The sequence below is a fragment of the Neoarius graeffei genome, chromosome 3 (assembly GCF_027579695.1).
Source record: "Neoarius graeffei isolate fNeoGra1 chromosome 3, fNeoGra1.pri, whole genome shotgun sequence".
NCBI classification, from domain to species: Eukaryota; Metazoa; Chordata; class Actinopteri; order Siluriformes; family Ariidae; genus Neoarius; species Neoarius graeffei.
Window position 1 is genome coordinate 59,583,399 of NC_083571.1, and position 11,456 is coordinate 59,594,854.

General features: G+C 42.8%; 1 long non-coding RNA gene across 1 annotated transcript; it reads right to left on the reverse strand.

Moving 5' to 3' along the window:
• Window positions 1-89: 89 nt before the first annotated feature.
• Window positions 90-11,000, reverse strand: LOC132882842 (uncharacterized). Its single transcript, XR_009654246.1, has 3 exons — window positions 10,913-11,000; window positions 3,307-3,389; window positions 90-215 (listed from the first exon to the last, which is right to left on the reverse strand). It is a non-coding gene; the product is annotated as an uncharacterized LOC132882842 (long non-coding RNA).
• Between the last annotated feature and the right edge of the window lie 456 nt (window positions 11,001-11,456).

The window sequence follows — 11,456 nt, forward strand, 5'->3', positions numbered from 1 at the left end:
TTGGAAGAGGGAGGAAGTGAGGATGAGAGAGATCCAGGATGTGTTGTGAGGAAAGGGCAAGAAAAGTGCATAAAAGAACGAACCTGTCGATGATCATCTCTGAATACACTGTCGTGCTAGGTAATCAAAGCGCAAAATAGTTGAGAATAACTTGGAGTTGTTGTGTTTCATCATTCGTAGCAGGGCATTCTTTGAATATGGAGCATCTTATATCCCTAGTACAAGAGGGAAAACAAGGAAAAATGATATAATGATAATAATAATCAGTTCAATTTATATAGTGCCTTTCTCACATCCAAGGTCGCTTTACAATTGAGGGGGGAAAAAAAGAGTCCACCAAAAGAGGGTCAGGATGTAATTCCAATGGCGTAGCTAACACAGTCCCACCAGGCGCACGAAGATAAATCCCACACCACCTGGACAGCCACCATGCCGCCGCCGGGCAACATCACTGGGAACACTGCGCCATGGATCCACAAAGCGACCACAGAAGCGCCACCACACAGAGCGCTGGTATGTCCCAAACCACCTGCACAGCCGTCGCGACACCACCAAGCAACATCGCTTGGAACACCACGCCAAGCACAAAAGCACTGCCGCACAGAGTGCTGGACAACCCCAGTGTTAAAATGAGCAACAAGCTCACTGCAGTCCATAGCGATGAGCACAGGCATCACCCACGGCGCACCAAGACCTGAAGGGAACCAACGCCAAAACTGGGTCTGGAGCTACACCACAAGCGGCAGCCAAAACGCACATGGCGTATTCTCAAAATGTGGATTTTTAGTAATAAAAGGATGACATGAGGGGGTGTCGTGGCTCAGGTGGATAAGGCGCCATACCATAAATCCGGGGACCCGGGTTCAATTCTGACCCGAGGTCATTTCCCGATCCCTCCCCGTCTCTCTCTACTGCTCATTGCCTGTCTCTACACTGTCCTATCCAATTAAAGGTGCAAAAAGCCCCCCCCCCCCCCAAAAAAAAAAAAGGTTGACATGAATTCACTGCATAGTGTTGCCTCATGATGTTGAAGTATATGTGACAATAAAGCCTTTGAGTCAGTGATTCAAATATATAATGATTCAGAGAGGCCAGCTGAAGAGCCAGACGGCTGCTGAAATTCTGTTGGACAGGTAATTATCTGATTTGTCTTGTTTTTTTGAGGGGAATTTGTTACTTTCCTCATCTCCCAGCAGTAGTCAGGCAGTGCGTGTTTTGGAGGAGTGCCTTTGGACAGAGGCCTGGATTAAGAGGATGGGATTTTTCATTTGGATGCTTTCAAAATCAAGCTTAGTCTTGCCAGTTTCTCCACCGTTGCCTACCCTAGCTGTAATAGAAGTAGTAATTTGGTGAATGGCTCTGAGTTAACATGTCTTAAAGAGCATTGGTGATATTATGGGTGGATCTTTGAGCCCATATATGGAAATCTATTTATGTGTATGTATTTTAAAGAAAGTAAGCTAGGATTTCTGACCGAGTTTCAAGTCGTATGGAACATAATTTCATATTAAGTTACTACAGTTTCACTGGGAACATCTGCGATAGGGCGGCACGGTGGTGTAGTGGTTAGCGCTGTCGCCTCACAGCAAGAAGGTCCGGGTTCGAGCCCCGTGGCCAGCGAGGGCCTTTCTGTGTGGAGTTTGCATGTTCTCCCCGTGTCCGCGTGGGTTTCCTCCGAGTGCTCCGGTTTCCCCCACAGTCCAAAGACATGCAGGTTAGGTTAACTGGTGACTCTAAATTGACCGTAGGTGTGAATGTGAGTGTGAATGGTTGTCTGTGTCTATGTGTCAGCCCTGTGATGACCTGGCGACTTGTCCAGGGTGTACCCCGCCTTTCGCCCGTAGTCAGCTGGGATAGGCTCCAGTTTGCCCGTGACCCTGCACAGGATAAGCGGTTATGGATAATGGATGGACATCTGAGATATAAAACTGCGTTATGCCTGTAATTGCAATCATAAAAATGCTTTTGGAGAAATATTTGAAGAAGCATTTGGGCTCATGTGTGTGATTCTGTTATTTTGTCACAGGTCTGAGAAACAAGGCTTCGTCATTGTGTTCAGTTCACACTCTGGTGCCATTCACTAACATTTCCTGTGTAATGACCATTCATTGTTTTTGAATCTGTTTGTGCCTTTGAGTATTTGTGTTAGTGAGTCATGTGTGGGTGGGTGTATAAGAGAGAGAGAGAGAGAGACAGACTCGACTCAACTCGACTCAAGCCATGGTGTGTTTTATTTATAATTTTATTTTATTTGAGCATACAAAACACTAATTTGAATAACACTGCAAACACACACACACACTGCTGCAACAATTTCTCAATACTTGACCCATGATTCTATGCACACATCTGCAAGCAGCATTGTTCACACTCACCTCAGTGTTCAATGTACATCTGGAGGATTAAAAGTGACATCCACTAGATGGCACACCAGGGACAAAGCATCCCTGTCCATCTGCATTCCAAGTCTCGTCTCATCTCATCTCATCTCATCTCATCTCATCTCATCTCATCTCATCTCATCTCATCTCATTATCTCTAGCTGCTTTATCCTGTTCTACAGGGTCGCAGGCAAGCTGGAGCCTATCCCAGCTGACTACGGGCGAAAGGCGGGGTACACCCTGGACAAGTCGCCAGGTCATCACAGGGCTGACACATAGACACAGACAACCATTCACACTCACATTCACACCTACAGTCAATTTAGAGTCACCAGTTAACCTAACCTGCATGTCTTTGGACTGTGGGGGAAACCGGAGCACCCGGAGGAAACCCACGCGGACACGGGGAGAACATGCAAACTCCGCACAGAAAGGCCCTCGCCGGCCACGGGGCTCGAACCCGGACCTTCTTGCTGTGAGGTGACAGTGCTAACCACTACACCACCGTGCCGCCCCGCATTCCAAGTCGAACTATAAAATGTTTAGACAGTTCATGCACAGCGATATTAAACAACTTTGTGTCTCTGTAAAGCCTTCAGCTGTTGTCGTGATTGTTGCCATGATCCGCATTTCAAATCGAAAACGCTGACCTTACTTTCAAACGTACTCATCCAGAAAACAGAGCTTTTTAATATTGAAATGCTAAATGCAATAAAAAAATGAGGACTTAACAACAGTCAAGGATCAGACATACTGCAACTTAAAAACAACAACAACAAAAATTGTTTCTGATCTGCATTTTTTAACATTATAATTAAGGTCGTAGCATTTACTGGAGTTGGAATGAGTGCTTTCTGACTAATTAAGGAGGTTCAGTGTCCTAGTGTCTCTTTTTTCACGTGTGTGTGTGTGTGTGTGTTCTCACCTCACTGATTGTTCCATCATCGGGGAGTTTATCCTTCATACTGTCACCATCCTCCTCCTCATTAGTGGTGCTGAGCTGAATTTCTGCAACGTCAATTGAAAAAAGTGCTCTACTAGTAAAACTGGCTTGACTTACAGACACACACACACACACACACACACACACACACACACACACACTTTCAGACAGAGTGACTGAGCGGGTGGGTATTTAAATTGTGTCCTACTTCTGAATACGGCAATAAAACCATGCGTTCGGGGACTAATATAGAGCGAGCCGAAGAAAGCACCATAGAGCCAATAGCGGAATACATTAGGCTGTCAAAATGGAATATTTAATAAGAACATAAACACTTCTCACACGAAGAAGAGCATTTCTTTCTCTCTCTCTCTCTCTCTCTCTCTCTCTCTCTCTCTCATGCACACACTAGATGGCTGCCAGTTTCCCTTCTGACTCTTCTTGGATGAATGTGTGGATGGACTCATGTGCCAGTATTATTATTTTTTTTACGCTGCTGTTAATTAATACCACTGGCTTTGTCTATACACAGGGATACCTCATGAAGACAGTACTTTGTGATAAACTATTGACCTCTGTCCGGAACAACGCAGTTCTAGTACTCACCAGCTTAAAAGTACATTTAGTTTGAGAGTACATTATCTTAAAATGTTTTCAGTCATTCATCTCCAATTCACATTCGATGAGAAGCACACGTTTTCAACTCCTGATATTGTCAGATATTGAGATTTTATCCGAAATGTTACAGCTTTGTAATTCACTTCCCAAATGTGAGAAGAAGAAGAAGAAGAAGAAGAAGAAGAGGATTCATTTCCCAATAGTCTAAAACACTATAACACTTCTGTATAAATGAACAATTTACCCACAACAGGTATAGAAATCATTCACTCTTAGAGTTCTGGGATATATTTACAAGCATTCTTCTTATCAAAATCAATGATAAATAAATAAATAAATAAATAAATAAATAAACCATTGTTCAAATTTATATTACATTACCATAAGCTCCTGTCAAGTACTTGATTCTTACCTCCACCAGCTTTGTTGTAGGAAGTTATGTTTTCACCTCCATTTGTTTGTTTGTCTGTTCCCAGCGTAACTCAAAGTATTGAACAGATTTTGATGAAATTTGGTGGAAAGGTGGGCCATGGGCCAAAGAACAATTGATTCCATTTTGAAGCAAATCCAGATATGTATACGGATCCAGGATCTAGATATATAAGCGGATCCAAGATTTTTTTTGTCTGTTCTCATTGTCTGTTCTGTTCTGTTCTGCTGTCTGTCTAAAAGTAATGAACGGATTTTGATGAAATTTGGTGGAAGAGCGAGCCATGGGCCAAGGAACAATTGATTAGATTTTGATGCAAATTCAGATGTGTTTTCTAGATCCAGGATCTTGATATGTACACAGAGCCAGGATTTTATTTTTATTTATTTATTTATTTATTTATTTATTTTTTTACTACTCCCAACATAACTCAAAAACTAATGAACGGATTTTGATGAAATTTGGTGGAAGGGTGAGCCATGGGCCAAGGAACAATTGATTAGATTTTGATGCAAATCCGAACAGTCGGCTTGGCGGAGGTATACCGGTACACTCTACTAAGTGCACTTCTATTTGAATACTCTGTTCTGGACATTTTACAACATGTTAACTTGGAATAAATATGCTATTCCAGATGCGATTCCTGGAACAAATTAGTGTCGATGTTTTAAAATATGTTTGGCCTCGGAGTTCCAATAACTGTAGAACCTGTATGTTTTATCAACTTATTTTAAGCCAAATCATTAAAGAACACCTTGATGTTGTGGATATATACTTTATTTGTGTATATCGGATGTTACGTATTGTCGGGTGTTGAAATGGTGGGGTGCAGCCTAGTGACAAACGGTGTTTTGGAAGTTATGGAAGTTGAACGTTTCCCTGTAACAGGACATTTTGCAATGTTTTATTCCTTGTACACGCTCAGAAAATAAAGTACATTATTGTACCTTTAGGGGTACAATGGCTTGTCACTGGGGCAGGACCCTCTAAGGTACTTATTTGGACCCTTTATACAGTATACAGTTTGGGAAAATATATGTACCTTTATAGCCCTAAAAAGGAACACATAGTTACCTTGAGGTCCAATAATAAACCCTGGGGGATACATGAGTGTAGATTGTACCTTGGGGGACAGAAATGGACTCCTACTATTTCTAACCGTGTATAACGCAGCAATTTCCCAACAGCCTCATACTTTTTATTTGTTTGAAGTTACGTTAAATGTTTGAGTCCAACTACAAAACAAGTTAGTTTCTATTATCGCTTATGTACATCATAGAAGCTGGAAACAGTCATTCCCTCATCAACCTCTTTTTTCTATCTTGAAATTAATAAGAAAAAAAACAAACAAACCTCTGTCCTGAAGTCTTTTTTTTGTGTGTGTCTGAAATAATACAAATAAATAAATAAAAAATAATCCTCCGACTTTTACAGACTGCTGTTACTGGGAATTGCCGTACAAGTCCTTGTGAAAGCTGTTACTGTACTACAGAAACGATAAGATATGAGAAGTCAGTGCATTAATATCGCGAAATTTTATCTTACTGTCATGACTATTGTCGGACCAATCAGATTCGAGAATTCAACAATGTTGTTGGATAATGTATAGTATATTATGTAACTGTGTTTTTTAAATTCTTGATTCTGATTGGCCAGAAGGTGTTGATTCGTACTCTTTGGCGTGTAAATATATCTGGGGTGCATCACATGAGTATTTTCTTTTAACAGCACATGTTTTCTCACTACATATTGCTTCCTAAGGACCCTGTGTGACTCCACCACTCTTCATTAACCCACTGATGCAATCTGTAACCACTTAACCAAGGAACAGGAACCGAGTTTAATTTACACACTACAAATCCTTTAGCTTCAGCTAAGCAGGTACAAGTGAACTGTCTTCCTTTAATTACTGCCTACAGCACATATATTGACTTCACACCTCTTGGGTCAATAAGACGAGCATGAGGACGTGTGTAGATGTGTTTGTTCAAGTAATAAACAAACAAAAAACCAGTTTGGGCTTTTCCGTTTTTGCCCATGTGTGCGTCTAGATCCCCGACGGCACAATATTGTGCGTGCAGGTATGTCATATCATTCGATATCTAGGTCACTAATGGAGTTCCACATTATTGGATCAATAGCCCAGACTAGTGGTTCATTTAGGAACTGCAACAAACAAACCTTGGCAAGATCTTTCCCGCTTATGTCATCCCATTCTGGACTGATCTCATCTTTCAACCACTCACTCAAACCTCCACTACACTTCTTCTTCCTCTTCTTCTTCTTTGGCACTTTTCGGTTTTCTCTATCCATCCTATTTTTCCTCCCTTTTTTTCTACTTATTGGTTCTTCTTTTTGGTTTGTGCCTCTCTTTCTCTGCGTGTGCTTTAGATTTATGACTATTGCTTTATTTTCCGCCCCTGCAGTCTAGCCCACTTAAGAGCAGCAAGGAGTTTCTCCCAGGACTCCAAAATTAATGTGTGAGAGGTGTGTGTGTGTGTGTGTGTGTGTGTGTGTGTGTGTGTGTGAGAGAGAGAGAGAGAGAGAGAGAGAGAGATGCATTTACATGACCTAAAAAAGCTCTTCTGCTTCCCCTTGCTCATAAATCATACACACCCACACACACAAATAAGATTTATATCATGACAAGATGGTTTATATAATAAATCTCAAATACACTCTACATTATTTTACTCAGCCAGGTTGCTTTTTTTTTTCTATTCTGAGAAACCTGCAGGGGTTTTGGAGAATCTGGAAATAGAGTGGAGTGCTCCTTGTATTAAAAATAAAATTTAAAAAAAAGGAAGGTGCAGTGGGTTTGCCAAAACGATGATGTAGTTCCTGCTAGTGCGCTCCCGGTTATCTCCATAGCCAATATTCATACAAGGCATGTGTTTGAATACGTCTATGCGCAAGTCTTCAAGACGGAAGAGGTAGCCATGAGCTAACCTGACAAGATACTGTATATAAGGAAATGTGAAGCGTAAAGGCATAAAGGAAAGAATGATTCATGGTGTAACTTGTACGTGGTTCTTCAGGGTTCTTCTGAAAGTAGGATGTCAGGGGAACTCAGTTCCCTCTCCTCACAAGCTCAGCTGACGCTAGGAAGACCTTTAATTCCCATCTGCTCAGGGATTTTAGCTTTTATTTTTACCCCTTTCCGTATACAAGCACTGAGATGAGATGAGAAGAGAAGAGATGAAATGAAAACTAATAAAACGTGGCAAGATTCAGCGCCTCCTACTGTGACCTAACAGGAATCGTGGTCTAATTGAAACACTAGATGGATGAATGGCGAGATGGAAGGATGAAAGGGCGCTCCTGAGGGATTGTAAGACGGAAGGTGATACTCTCTGCTAGCCCTTTATAGACCTGAACGCCGCGTATGCTGAGGCAGGAAATAGTTTTATAATACATGATCAATGCTATCATTTTCAGCAGCGAGAGTGCAGGAACGCAGTGACGCGAGGCTCGGGTTTCTTAAAAAGGCCTTTAGCCAGACACCTCGTCTTCCTTTATTTCCTTTATTCAATTTCGCCTCCTTTACCTAATGCGTTTTCCTCCTTTTCTCTCTCTCTCCGCCTCACTTGATCTGTTTGGCTTCTTTACATTGAACTCACACTAACGTATTGTATATTTTCTTCATTTTTTTCTTCAATTTCTCTCTCTCTCTCTTTCCCATCATGCTCATCATGTCTCATACACGTTCCACAAGTCCCATACACACTTCTTAAGTCTCATACACGCTTCTCATCATCTTATTAAAAAAAAAAAACGGGTGGCACGGTGGTGTTAGCCCTGTCGCTCCAGCAAGAAGGTCCTGGGTTCGAGCCCAGTGGCCGACGGGGGCCTTTCTGTGCGGAGTTTGCATGTTCTCCTCGTGTCTGTGTGGGTTTCCTCTGGGTGCTCTGGTTTCCCCCACAGTCCAAAGACATGCAGGTTAGGTTAACACGGGGCAGCCTTGGGCTGAAGTGCCCAAGAGTAGCGGCGCATATGTACACAGCGGCTTTGCTCTCCTATAATGAACTAAATTTCATTGTACATTTGAGCAGCGATAATAAAGCCATTCTATCTATCTTCTCAAGTCTCATACACACTCCTCATGCCTCGTCCACATTCCTCATGTCTCATACACGCTCCTCATGTCTTGTCCACATTCCTCTTGTCTCATACACACTCCTCATGTGTTGTCCACACTCCGCATGTCTCATCCACACTCCTCATGTCTTGTCCACATTTCTCAAGTCTCATACACAGTCTTCATGTCTCATACACATTCCTCAAGTCTCATATACACTCCTCATGTCTAATACACACTCTTCACGTCTCAGACACGCTCCTCAAGTCCGATAAATACTCCTCATGTCTTGTCCACATTCCTCAAGTCTCATACACTGTCCTCATGTCTCATACACACTCCTCAAGTCTCGTCCACACTCCTCATGCCTCTTCCACATTTCTCATGTCCCATACACACTCCTCATGTCCCATACACATGCCTCATGTCTCGTCCACATTCCTCAAGTCTCATCCACAGTCCTCACGTCTCGTCCAAAGTCCTCAAGTCTCATACACAGTCCTCATGTCTCATACACACTCCTCATGTCTCAGACACACTCCTCAAGTCTTATACACACTCCTCATGCCTCGTTCACATTCCTCATGTCTCATACACACTCCACAAGTCCCATACACATTCCTCAAGTCCCATACAAACTCCTCATGTCTCGTCCACACTCCTCATTTCTCATACACACTCCAAGTCCCATACACACTCCTCATGTCTCATACACATTCCTCCTGTCTCGTACACACTCCTCAAGTCTCATACACACTCCTCATGTCTTATTCACACTCCTCAAGTCTCATACACACTCCTCATGTCTTATTCACACTCCTCAAGTCACGTACACACTCCTCAAGTCTTATACACACTCCTCATGTCTCATAGAAACTCAACTCTCATACACATTCCTCATATCTCGTACATACTCTTCATATCTCGTACATACTCTTCATGTCTCGTACATACTCTTCATGTCTCGTACACACTCCTCATGTCTCATGCACACTCCTTATGTCTCAGACACACTCCTCAAGTCTTATACACACTCCTCATGTCTCATAGAAACTTCTCAATTCTCATACACATTCCTCATATCTCGTACACACGCCTCATGTCTCATACACACTCCTCATGTCTCAGACATGCTCCTCATGTCTCATACACACTCCTCAAGTCTTATACACACTCCTCATGTCTCATAGAAACTCCTCAACTCTCATACGCATTCCTCATATCTCGTACACACTCTTCATGTCTCATACACACTCCTCATGTCCCATACACACTCCTCATGTCTCAGACACATTCCTCATGTCTCATGCACACTCCTCATGTCCCATACACACTCATGTCTCATAGAAAATCCTCAACTCTCATACACATTCCTCATATCTCGTACACACTCCTCATGTCTCATACACACTCCTCATGTCCCATACACACTCCTCATGTCTCAGACAGGCTCTTCTAGTCTTATACACACTCCACATGTCCCAGACGCACTCCTCATATTCCATCACACTCAGAATGTTGAACATATGCTTGAGATCACGTGTGATGATTAGAATCCAGATTTTCACGCACTAAGATTTTAATAGTAAGCAGCCCTTTTGACTCAGTTGGGTGCATCATTAAAAGTTTAATTTAAACACAGACCATTTTCAATTCTTCAGTTCTGTTTCAAAGAAAATACACCATTTAAAGTTTGTAGTGAAAGTAGAACATGAATAACATATGTGTGATGCAGTTTCTTACATATACTCATCTCATCTCATTATCTCTAGCCACTTTATCCTTCTACAGGGTCGCAGGCAAGCTGGAGCCTATCCCAGCTGACTACGGGCGAAAGACGGGGTACACCCTGGACAAGTCACCAGGTCATCACAGGGCTGACACATAGACACAGACAACCATTCACACTCACATTCACACCTACGCTCAATTTAGAGTCACCAGTTAACCTAACCTGCATGTCTTTGGACTGTGGGGGAAACCGGAGCACCCGGAGGAAACCCACGCGGACACGGGGAGAACATGCAAACTCCGCACAGAAAGGCCCTCGCCAGCCATGGGGCTCGAACCCAGGACCTTCTTGCTGTGAGGCGACAGTGCAAACCACTACACCACCATGCCGCCCCCTTACATATACTTATTTACTTATTTAAAAATAATTTTACATCTCTCTCGCTCTCTCTCTCCATAACCTTCACCTTTTCCCTGTCTCTTTTTATCTCCACTTCTCCCCAGTTTCTTTCTTCTCCTTTACTCCTTGTCTCTCTCGCTTTGTCCGACTGCGTTTCTATATCAGTTTGCTCCACCTCTGAGTTGCTTATTTCCACCTTTTATTCTGTGACATTTTTCTCAGAGGCCCCCCTCCCTTTTTTTCTCTCTCGGTCTTTCTCACCATTTACTTCCAACCTTTTCTGCCTCTCTCCTCCTTGGCTTGCACCCTCTGTCTCCGTCTCTCTCTTTACCTGTTCCGTTTCCGTGTCCAGACTGGAACGGCTCGTGCTAATTATCGGCATGTTTTCAGGCGTGCGTGTGACACGCAGCCAGCTGTTCTCAGCAACAACGCACAGCAGAAACTGAGACGCTGCTTCTTTCTCACTCGTGCTGGGCGCGGCAAGCGCTGTGTTGACAGCTTTTGACAGAATGGTGTCAGATTTGTGTTATGTGAGTGCACATGCATGCGTGTGTGTGTGTCTTTGAAGCACTCGGCACCTGAGAAAGCTGGTAGATATCCAGCACACACTCCTGCTGTGAAGAGTGGAGGCAGTGTGGTGTGAAACAGACTCTCCTCTCCAAACACAGCAAAAGTTTTAATCACCGGGGGAAGCTTTAAATTTAGAACAGCACAGATCAAGTACCATATGCTCTTCGACAACTCATTTAATTGTTGGACTGATGTATAGATATATTAACGACAACACAATAAACCTACCTCTTAAAAGGAAGCACAGGAATAGCAAGATTAACCACAAGATACATTTTTCGTAATAACAAAATGCTGATGGAGCT